Genomic DNA, 12,470 nt, shown 5'->3' on the forward strand with positions numbered 1-12,470 from the left:
CAGTATCTCTTTATTCATGCAGGACGCAGCACAATCTAAGCCGAGCTAAGCTAAACTCAAGTACCCTAAAACTCACAATGCTGTCATTATATATACTTGCCAAGTAGGGTGGAAACAGGATGTGACATAGAGAGGGTGGAGAGAAAAGTGACTGGTGAAAATCAGAGTGTGACAAGGAGGGGGCAGAGCAGGCGAGAATCCTATCACTGAACCACCAATGCCCTGGAGTGCTTTATGTAAATGTAAAAGTGACTTATGTAAATAGACCAAAGCTTTGAATGGGATTAAATCTATCCCTATATAGGCATATGGTTAAGCAGAAGCCAGGGGGAGCTGGCATACTATCCAACATTACCCCATCAATCTGACCCAGGACCCATATACAGTCGTCCCTCGCCATTTCACGCTTTGACTTTTGGGGCTTCACTCTATTACAGTATTTTTCAAATATATTCATTAAAAAGTTCATCAAGACAGTTAAAATGATACAGCGTGCGCTCTGAGTCAATTATACACCCCTGTATTACAATTAAAATTAAAATGACTATGCATAGGGCCTGTAAACCTATGCCCTCCCCCCCCCCCCCCCCCCCCCCGCAAATCCCTCAAATCCTTCAAAGCCAGGTGCAGCCGCTCAACCACTCCTTGTGTGTGTTTGAAATCGGGTGTGGGGAAATGTTGGTATGCATGAGACCCTTTCTGTTTCATTTGGTTTAAATCCCCCCTGCTTAACACTATTCTATTTACATAACCACTTCATTCTATTTACATAACCACTGTTAACAAGTTCCACCCTCCCTCCAGGGCATTTGTGTTTCAGTGATAGGATTCTCGCCTAATCTGCCCCCTCCTTGTCACACTCTGATTTTTACCAGTCACTTTTCTCTCCACCCTCTCTATGTCACATCCTGTTTCCACCCTACTTGGCAAGTATATATAAAGACAGCATTGTGAGTCTTACTTTACCTTGAGTTTAGCTTAGCTCGTCTTAGGTTGTGCTGCGTCCTGCATGAATAAAGAGATACTGCGTACAACCCAGCCATGAGTCCCTGATCGTCTGTTACCCGCCCGTGAAGCCAGCCCATTGAAAACAACATAACCCGTCGAAAACAACAGGGAAACCAAGCCAGTCAGAGCGGGTTTCTCTCGTGCTTCTACATGGCTACACAGTGGAAGCATCTTTGATCTTGTGTTTGCAATTTCTGAGAACTTTATCTAAGCCCCACAACGGCTCCTAAACGTGCTGCTTCTTCTAAGCCTTCTGACGACGAAACTCATCGCCGCTGGAGGAAGATGCTCGCCATCCAGGAGAAGGTGAAACTCTTGGATAGGATCAAAGATGGTAAGAAAATCATGGAGGTTGCCTGCCATTACGACTTGAATGAGTCTACCATTCACTCCGTCCTTAAAGATGAAAAGAACATCTGTGCAGCTGCAGCAGCTATTGTCTCTTTCAACAAGGAAGCAAAGCTAAAGGGGTGTTAACTTCATGTCTAGAGGGCTCTAGTAAAGTTAAAAAACCATATTTAGAAGGTTTTTTTATTGTTGGTGATGTTGTCGTTGTTGGACAGGACAGAGAGAAATGGAGAGAGGAGGGGAAGACAGAGAAGGAGAGAGAAAGATAGACACCTGCAGACCTGCTTCACCGCTTGTGAAGTGACCCCCCTGCAGGTGGGGAGCTGGGGGCTCGAACCGGGATCCTTTTGCCAGTCCTTGCATTTGCGCCATCTGCGCTGAACCCACTGCACTACCGCCCGACTCCCATTTAGAAGATTATAAACAGGTTTTCTATGCTCTAACTATGAAAATATTCGACTTATAAATAAAGAATTCTACTTTGAGGAAGTTCACTTATTGCGGTAGAGTCTGGAACTGATTAACTGCGATAAATGAGGGGCGACTGTATAATCATACTTAGCACAGGAGCCTGTGTAACCTCTGAGTTCCTGTCAGGCTGCGCTCACAGTCTGTGGTCACAGCTGGGAACATTCTAGGCTTCACTCATAGCAGGACCAGTCTTCCTCAAGTGGCAGAGTAGGATGATCCAGCCTCCCTTCAGAGAGGCTACTTTATAGAGAGAGCAAGGTCCTGGAGAGAGACACAAGAAGACTTATGGTGACATTCCTGATGGAAGTGACCAGTGATGGTGGAGAGAAGGATCTGTGTGGGAACCCAAAGATTTCCTAAGGCCCCAGATGATGTGCTTTGGTGTTGACTAAAAAGGCCATCGTTGATTGAGCCAGTCTCTTGCCCTTATCCAGGCTTTGTAGTCCTTTCTTTATTTGAAGAGTTTAGATCTTCTTTCAGTTGTTAAAGTGTTGAGTGTCATTAATTGTGTCCAAACTGGTATTAGGTTTATAGGGTCTAGTCTCAAATTAGGGAGGAAATAGATCTAGGATTTTAGTGGGGCTTAAATTGATTTTTTAAAGTTTTTTTTCTTTTTTAATTTTTTGCAAAATTATCAGAGACACCTGCAGCCCTGCTTCACCGCTTGTGAAGCTTTCCTCCTGCAGGTGGGGACTAGTGGCTTGAACCTGGGTCCTTGAGCACTGTAATGATGTACTTGACCAGGTGAGCCACCACCTGGCTTTTTTTTTTTTTTTTAACCAGAGCATTAATCAGCTCTAGTTTATGGTGATTCGGGGATTGAACCTGAGACTTTGGAGCCTCAGGCATGAGAGTCTCTTTGCATAACCATTATGCTGGGAATTCTTTGTGAGCAGGAAGGTAAAGAAGAAAAACAACCATGCTATTTATTTGTTTGTTTTATTTTAGACAGGGGATAAGAGAAAAAGGAAGCTGCAGCACCTAAGCTTCCTTCAAGCTGATGGGGGACTGACTTCAAACCTGGATTGCACATGACAAAACAGCACACTATTGAAATGAGCTATTTTGCCAGCTCCTTTTAAAAAATATATATTTTTAGCACCACCATAAACCAGAGTTGAGCAGTGCTCTGGTTAAAAATTAATAAATAGGTAGTCGGGCGGTAGCACAGTGGGTTAAGCGCACATGGTGCAAAGTGCAAAGAACAGTGTGAGGATCCCGGTTTGAGCCCCCGGTTCCCCACCTGCAGGGGAGTCGTTTCACAGGTGGTGAAGCAGGTCCGCAGGTGTCTGTCTTTCTCTCCCCCTCTGTCTTCCCCTCCTCTCTCCATTTCTTTCTGTCCTATCCAACAACGACAGCAGTAACAACAATAATAAAACAACAAAGGGCAACAAAAGGGGATAAATAAATATTTTAAAAATTAATAAATAAAAATGAAAAATAGGGAGTCAGGCGGTAGTGCAGCAGGTTAAGCACAGGTGGCGCGAAGTGCAAGGACCGGCATAAGGAAGGACCTTGGTTTGAGTCTGGGCTCCCCACCTGTAGAGGAGTCATTTCACAGGCGGTTAAGCAGGTGTCTTTCTCTCCCGTCTTCCCCTCCTCTCTCCATTTCTTTGTCCTATCCAACAATAACGACATCAGTAACATCAATAATAACTACAACAACAATAAAAAAAAAAGGGCAACAAAAGGGAAAATACCCCCAATACCTCGCGCTCTTCCTTTCCTGTCTAGGCCCGGCAGAATGGCTCCTGCAAAGAAGGGCGGCAAGAAGGGCCGCTCTGCCATCAACGAGGTGGTGACGAGGGAGTACACCATCAACATCCACAAGTGCATACACGGCGTGGGCTACAAGAAACGTGCTCCTCGGGCACTCAAAGAGATCCGGAAATTTTCCATGAAGGAGATGGGCACTCTAGATGTGTGCATTGACACCAGGCTCAACAAAGCTGTCTGGGCCAAAGGAATAAGGAATGTCCCTACTGCGTCCGGGTACGGTTGTCCAGAAAACGCAATGAGGATGAAGATTCACCAAACAAGCTGTATACACTGGTTACCTATGTACCTGTCACCACTTTCAAAAATCTACAGACAGTCAATGTGGATGAGAACTCAATATTATTAATTGTCAAATAAAGTTACAAAATAAACAAAGGAAAATAAATAATAAAAATAAAAAATAATTTTGTTAGTGATTTAATAATGGTTTACAAGATTATAAGCTTCTATGTGTCTAGTTCCACACCAACCATCACCAAAGTTCTGTCCTCTCCCTCCCTGCCTCCCAAATACTCAGTGATAACTACCATAGTTCTCATAAAGCCTTGGAGATAGTGTGGTTACTTTTTAAATTTTTTTTTGCAAGTTAATGTGTTTCAGTTCTTTATATTCCACATATGAGCGATACCATCCACTAGTTGCTCTTCACTTCATTACTTCACTAAGCATAATCACCTCCAGTTCTATCCATTTTGTCTGGAAAGACATGAAATCATATAGGTTGCTTTACTTTTTTCTTTCTTTTTTAAAATTTATTTTGTTTATTTATTGGATAGAGACAGCCAGAAGTCGAGAGGAAGGAGGAGACAGGGAAAGAGACAAGAGAGACACCTGCAGCACCACTTCACCACTTGCAAAGCTTTCCCCCTGCAGGTGAGGACTGGGGACTCGAACCCGGGTTCTTGAGCATTGCAACATGTGTGCTCAACCAGGTTTGCCACCACCTGGCCCCTATTTTTATTTCTTTTAAGACTTACTTATTCATGAAGAAGATAGGAGGAGAGAGAGAGAAAACTAGATATCACTCTGGCACATGCACTGCCAGGTATTGAACACAGGACCTAATGTTTGAGAGTCCAGTGCTTTATCCAGTGTGCTATCTCCCGGACCACTAGATGACTTTTTAAAAATTTAAATATTTATTCATTCTCTTTTGTTGTCCTTGTATTATTGTTGTTGTTATTGATATTGTCGTTGTTGGATAGGACAGAGAGAAATGGAGAGAGGAGGGGAAGACAGGGAGGGGGGAGAGAAAGATAGACACCTGCAGACCTGCTTCACCGCCTGTGAAGGGACTCCCCTGCAGGTGGGGAGCTGGGGGCTCAAACCAGGATCCTTACACTGGTCCTGGAGCTTTGTGACACGTGCACTTAACCCGCTGTGCTACTGCCAGACTCCCCAACTAACTTGCTTTTTAACCATGCTACCATCGTGTAGAAGTGGGTAGCAAGAAACAACAGCATCATTTGAATAGAATAGAAGTGGAAGGGAAGTCCCCCACAACAGGCCACTTGCCTAGAGAGAAAGTCAGAAGTATGAGTCTGGGAATGGGGACTGTTTTATGAACTTTTCAGAAAGGGGAGACGTAGGGGTGAATAGCCCACATGAACACTCACCAAAGGCCACCTTATACACAGGGAACCCTTAGTAAATAAGTGGTAGGGACTGGCGAAATAGCTCACTGGGATAGTGCATTGCTTGACCATGTGTGCAACCCAGGTTCAAACCAACTCCCATTACATTGAAGGAAGCTTTGGTGCTGTGGTCTTTTTCACTCTCCAATAAAAATTGTTTTAAAAAATAATAAAAGGTAGAATATTTCATTTGTTACTGTAGCAGTTTCCAGACAGACCTTGATCCCTCAGGGGTAAGTACAGAGTGGCCATGGCGCCATCTGGAGCTGGTGCAGCAAGAGTGTCATCGGGAATCCTTGGATCTTTCAGTCTTTCTGCATTGTCATTCTTGGGATGACAATGTTGTTTTGGGGCCTTGTATTTTTTTTTGTTGTTGTTTTTTGACTCATGGCTCCAAAATAGCTGCTACCATTCCAGACTTCATGAGTACGTTCAACAAAAATAAGAAAAGGGAAATAGGCTGAAGGTTTGTTTGTTTTCTCCTCAACAGAAGACTTTTGAAGACTTTGCCTTTTTACTGAGGAAGGGAGTCTACTATGTCCTTATCAGACTGTCCTTGGTCAGAATTAGGTCACCAACTCACCCAGAGACTAATCACAGCCTGAGTTCCAGCTTTCCAGCTTCCTCATTGAGAAGCTTCTATAGCTCATGCATTCAAAACTCAAGGCAAAATCCATAGAAGCTCCCTGTCCCTTTCCCAGGAAGGAGGAATAACTTAAGTAGAAACGAATTTGCCTTGGAATCAGGAAGGAGTCTTTTTAAAAGCTGAGGCTACCACATTTTATTACCTTTGCATGGCTGGAAAGCGCTTCAAAATAATGATAATAATGATAATAATGATCATTTAGCTCAGCAGAACATAATTATACAACTTATAAAATCTAATCACACCAGGCTGTCATTATGGATAACGAATAGCCTGATTACAGGGATAATGAGGGGCAAACCAGAGCCCACGGTCGTGCTGGTGGCCAGTAGGTAAGCGGGTGGGAGGGAGCAACCTGTGGCAAGGGAGCAGTTGGCGGGAACCAGATTCAGAGCCTTGTGGCCCAGGATGGGAAAGGGAGAAGTCACGTGAGCGTTTTCAGCAGAAGAATGATGAGTGCCTTCTTTTCAGCCACTGGGTGGAGTTTTCTTTTTTTTTTTTTTTGTTTATTTCTTTATTGGCGAATTAATGGCTTAGCGTCAATAGTATAGTACAATAATTTGTACATGCATAACATTTCCCACTTTTCCACATAACAATTCAGCCCCACTCTAGGTCCTTCTCTCCCATCAGGATCCAGGACCTGAACCCTTCTGCCCCCACCCCAGAGTCTTTTACTTTGGTGCAATACACCAGTCCAAGTTCTGCCTAGTGTTTTCCCTTCTGATCTTGTTTTTCAGCTTCTGTCTATGAGTGAGATCATCCCATATTCATCCTTCTGTTGCTGACTTATCTCACTTAAACTGATTCCTTCCAGTTCCATCCAAGATGGGGTAAAGAAGGTGAAATGACCATTTTTAATAACTGAGTAGTATTCCATTGTGTATATATATAAACTTTTTCAGCCACTCATCTGTTGTTTGACACTTGGGTTGCTTCCAGGTTTTGGCTATTACAAATTGTGCTGCTAAGAACATATGTGTACACAGATCTTTTTGGATGGTTGTGTTGGGTTCCTTAGGATATTTCCCCAGGAGAGGAATTGCAGGGTCATAGGGTAGGTCCACTTCCAGCCTTGTAAGTGTTCTTCAGACTGCTCTCCACAGGGGTTGAACCAATTTATATTCTCACCAACAGTGCAGGAGTGTTCCTTTGTCCACTGGGTGTTTTGATAGGGTAATTTTTAATTTTTTTTTCTTGCACAAATATCCTAATATCCATACTCTGGTCACATGTAATTTATTGAATTGTTACTATTTATCTATTATTTCTTTAGTTAGTTTGATACTACAGAGATAAAATAAGAGAGGAAAGGGAGATAGACAGACATCTGCAGTGCTGCTTCACTGCTCATGAAGCTTCCCCCCCCCCGCAGATGGGAACCAAGGGCTTGAACCTGGGTCCTCACACATGGTAAGGTGAGCACTCAACAGGGTGCCTGCTACCTGTTCATCCCATGGCCATATATAATTTGTGTGATTATTCTCAAAAATAACAAAATATTAAAACACACATATAGGGAAGTGAATATGAAATAAACATTTATTTATTGATCTCTAGAGACAGAAATTGAAAGGGAAGGGGAGATAAGAGAGGGAAAGAGAGAGACACTTGCAGCACTTCTTCACCAATCTTGAAGCTTTCTCCCCTCGCATGCCCCCCCACCCGAAGGTGGGTTGAACCTGGGTTCTTGAGCACAGTGACATGTGCACTCAACCAGGTGTGCCACCACCTGCTCTCCTCAAAAAAAGGGGTTGTTACTGGCACTCAGTGACTGCACAACAGTCCACCACCTCCAGGGGCTTTATTATTTTTTTAAAAGACTTTATTTATTTATTTTTATTTATTATTGGATAGAGACAGAAAAATTGAAAAGGGAGGGGAGATAGTGAGGGAGAGAGACAGACGCCTGCAGCCCTGTTTTACCACTCATGATGTTTTCCCCCTGCAGGTAGGGACTGGGAGCTTGAACATGAGTCCTTACATATTGTAACATGTGCTCAACCAGCTGCACCACCACCCAGCCCCACCCTTTTAAAAAAGAGACAGAGAGGAGTTGAAAGGCAAGGGAGAGAGAGGAGGAAAGAGAAAGAGAGACACCTGCAATACCACTTCACCACTTGTGAAACTTAACTTCCTCCCCTACAGGTGTGAACTAGTGGCTTGAATCTGAGTTCTGGCACATGGTAGTGTGTGCACTCAACTGGGCGCCCCACCACCTGGCCTACTCTCTTTCTTTAAATTTATTTGTTTATTAATGAGTGATATTGGGGAAAAGAAAGAAAGCCACAGCATCACTCTGGCACATATAACACCAGGGATCAAAATTGGAACCATGACCCTACTGTGGGCAAGACACCAGTTTTCATTCTAGATAGTAGTAGAAGTGTCTCTTGTGAGCCGTTAGGACCTTGGTTGACCTCAGCTGAAAATTATAAGTGCTGAAGTGGCACATCTTGGCAAGGTCTGCTCTGAGAGTCTCAGGGAGGCCTACCCTGCAACAGACAGAAAACAGAGCCTTGGCTGCCTGCCAGGGAGGGGATAAGACTGACTGTCAGGGATGTAGTATGAATGTTCTGTATTTTTGGAGAGATGAAAATACTCTGTATCTTGACTGTGATGGTTGGTTACAGTGTGTGTGTGTGTGTGAACTTATTGAGCTGTATACTTAATACTATATGCCAGTCCCTGTTCAAGACACCATTTGCTGGGAGAGCCTGAGGGTGCTTCTTCCTGAGCAAGCGCTCTCTGGGTTGGAGAGGACTCAACTGGAGCCAACCTAGGCTGCTGCGTGGGAGAGGGATCAGGAACTCGTGCCAAGCTAGCATCACAGGAGATAGACTCCGGAACTCTCGGAGCCGGAAGGCAATCCCAAGTGTGTTAAAACAGAAGAGCAGCTGTATATATACTCACCAAGTAGGGTGGAAACAGGATGTGATGTAGAGAGGGTGGAGTGAAAAGAGACTGGTGGAGATCAGGGTGACTATGAGAGGGGGCGGAGCAAAAAGACATCGTGAACCAGTGGGGATTAAACCAATGCCCTGGAGGCAGGGCAGTGCTTAGTTAAGTAGGATTAGAGATAGAGACTTTAAGTGGGGGGGGGGGGAAAGCTGGCATACTACCCAACATCTCCCCCTTTCTTTTTAACTAGTGGCCATAGTATCAGGAGTGCGGGGCACTTTATGAGGCAGGGAGACTGATAGGAGGCACAGCTTTTGGGGTTCTACTGTCCCTCCTTGCTTAACCTCTCGGTAGAGAGAGAGACTAACAGGATTGACACACTCCTCAGGCTCAAGCCCTTCCAAGCTCAACCACATCCTCACAATTCCCCAACATCTCCCTCTTACTTAATGGCCATATATAATTGGGTCAATGTCTGTAAAAGGCTTCATCTCTGTCAGGGGAATAGCAGTTTATGGATGAACAGAAACCTGTTGAGAAGAAAGCAGAATGATAGCGTGTAAGTGTCTTCAAAAAGAACTAGCACAAGACAGGGAGGGATAAGTAAGAGTAGCAAGGGACAGTGAGACTGAAGAGAGGTCTGGTAGGCGGAGAGGAGGGCTGCCTGATGGGTGGAGGAGTGGGGGCCTGATAAGCTGAGGGGCAAGAGGGGTGATCTGGCGTTGCAAAGTCCTGAGTCAGCTGGCGGAAAGTTCCATGAATTGCTACAGTCAGTCCTCTGAAGTCCAGCAGTATAAAGGGAGTGTCCACAGGTGTACCAGCAAGTCTGACAGAAGTGTCAGTCCAATGTCAACGGCCAGGGAAAAAATGCTGCACATCTATCTTGATGGAGGAGGATAGCCAGTGTTACTTTTCTTCTCTGTAGAGAGTGAGCTGGAACCGCCAAAACGTGACAGGCGAAACAGAAGCAGGAAGAACAGACAGCGATGGGTGAGAGAAAGGCAGTACGAAAGTCTTGTCCTTTGGAGTCTGTGAATCAGGTTCTCCAGATCGTGTCAGGTCACATCATGGGTTTTGGGGGGATGGCTGTAATTGTGGGTGATGTCAGAGGACAGGGGTCCAAGATGGATTTCTGGGGATTCCGTATGAGCAGATGCTTCTTCATGTGAAGGCTTAACATAGCTGTAGCCAATTACTTATGAAAAAACTTTGTAACAAATTAGAAGTTTACTATAATTGATAACTCAATGATTATAATTGGTTTAGTTATCTTTATAATTTTGTTTTCTCCAATGCAGTGGGGGGACAGACTGGAACCTGGGTTAAACTCATGGCAAAACAACACACTATTCCTCTTCTCCATTTTTTAAAATTGATTTTATCATAGGACTAGAAGACAACTCACCAAATATAACACTCTTCCTTACCACCCACAAGGTTCTAGGTTCAAGCCCTAGCACTATATGGGAGCACCATGGATAGTACCAGAGGGAATGTCATGGATGGTTCTGTGGTATCTCTCCCTTCTCCTTTCTCTTGTCTTTTCTGCTCTCCCCTTTACTCCCTGACACTACAAAATATAGTCAACTTCATTGTAAGTTCAAATAAAAGAGATAAAAGAGACTCCACTGTGTGGCAGCCCTCTGTCCTGCCAGCCTCTAGTCTCATCCTCCCAGGAGGCCCTGAGGAGTCTCAGGCCCCACGCCAGGTATATGAGGGACAGAGTGGCCAGGACTGGGACAGCACAGCCCAGAACATTCTGCCCTGAGCAGGCAGGACAGTTGGCACCCAGATGGTGACGCAGGTCTGCAGGCGTCTACCTTTCTCTCTGTTTTCCCCTCCTCTCTTGATTTCTCTCTTATCCTATCCAACAACAGCTATAACAACTACAACAAGGGCAACAAAAATGGGAAAAATGGCCTCTAGGAGAAGTGGATTTATAGTGCAGGCACTGAGCCCCAGCGATAATCCTGGAGGCAAAACAAAACAAAACACTAAGTCAGAAGAAGAAATCCAGAAATCTGCCCCATTCACTATAGGAGCAAAAACAGTAAAATATGTAGGAATAAACATAGCAAAAGAAGTGGATGACTTATATGCTGAAAATTATGAGTCACTATTCAAGGAAATATAAAAAGACATAAAGGTATGGAAAGATATTTCATGTTCATGGATTGAAAAAATTAACATTATCAAAATGAATATTCTACCCAGAGCCATATACAAACTTAATGCAATCCCCATCAAGGTCCCACCAATTTGTTAAAGAGAATAGAACAAAAGCTACAAAAGTTTATCTGGAACCAGAAAATACTTAGCAACACCAGAACAATCTAGAGGAAAAAAAAGAACAGGACTGGAGGCATCACACTCCCAGATCTCAAACTATAAAATAGAGCCTTTGTAATCAAAACTGCCTGGCTCTGGAATAAAAATAGACATAGTGACCAGTGGAATAAAATGGAAAGCCCAGAAATAAGCCCCCAAACCTACAGACATCTAATTTTTAAAAATGTTTTCTAATTATCTTTATTTATTTACTGGATAGAGACAGCCAGATAGCAAGAGGGAAGGGAATGATAGAAAGGGAGAAAGACAGAGAGACACCTGCAACCCTGCTTGACTACCTGTGAAGCTTTCCCTCTGCAGGTGAGGACTGGGGGCTCAAACCTGGGTCCTTGTGCATTGTAACATGTGCACTCAACCAGGTGTGCCACCACCCGGCCCCCAGACATCTAATTTTTTACAAGGGGGTCCAAACTATTAAATGGAGAAAGGAGAGTGTCTTTAACAAATGGTGTTGGAAAAATTGGATTGAAACATGTAGAAGAATGAAACTGAACCACTACATTTCACCACACACAAAAGTAACAAATGGATCAAGGAACTGGATGTTAGAATACTATCAAATACTTAAGGGAGTTGGGCGGTAGTGCAGTGGGTTAAGCACAAGTGGCAAAAAGCACAAGGATTGGCTCAAGTCCCGGTTCAAGTCCCCGGTTCCCCACCTGAAGAGGCATCGCTTCACAGGCAGTGAAGCAGGCCTGCAGGTGTCTGTCTTTCTCTCCCCATCTTTGTCTTCTATTCCTCTCTCCATTTCTCTCTGTTCTATCTAACAACAACATCAATAACAACAATAATAACTATAACAACAATGAAAAAACAAGGGCAACAGAAGGGAAAATAAATAAATAAATAAATATTAAAAATACTTAAGAGGAAAATATTGGCAGCACTCTTTTCCATTTAAATTTTATAGGCATCTTCAATAATACAAATCCAATTGCAAGGAAGACTAAAACAAAAATAAACCAAGGAGTTGGTGGCATACCTGGTTAAAGCAGATAGTCCTATGTGCAAGGACCTGGGTTTAGGCCCCCACTCCCCACTTTCAGGGGGAACATTTCACAAGCAGTGAAGCAGGTCTGCAGGTGTCTATCTTTCTCCAAGCAGGTGATCAGAGGAGGCTTCCTAGTGCCATGGGATTTTGCAATGAATCTAAGTAGAAGAATGGATCTTGAAAAAATCATGTTGAGTGAAATAAGTCAGAAACAGAAGGATGAATATGGGATGATCTCACTCTCAGGCAGAAGTTGAAAAACAAGATCAGAAACGAAAACACAAGTAGAACCTGAAATGGAATTGGCATATTGCACCCAAGTAAAAGACTCTGGGGTGGGTCG

At 43.8% G+C, this 12,470-nt stretch overlaps 1 pseudogene; it reads left to right on the forward strand.

Annotated features, from left to right (window-relative positions):
• Positions 1–1,218: 1,218 nt before the first annotated feature.
• Positions 1,219–3,966, forward strand: LOC103122000 (large ribosomal subunit protein eL31-like; annotated as a pseudogene).
• Positions 3,967–12,470: the final 8,504 nt, after the last annotated feature.

Source organism: Erinaceus europaeus, chromosome 8, assembly GCF_950295315.1.
Source record: "Erinaceus europaeus chromosome 8, mEriEur2.1, whole genome shotgun sequence".
NCBI classification, from domain to species: Eukaryota; Metazoa; Chordata; class Mammalia; order Eulipotyphla; family Erinaceidae; genus Erinaceus; species Erinaceus europaeus.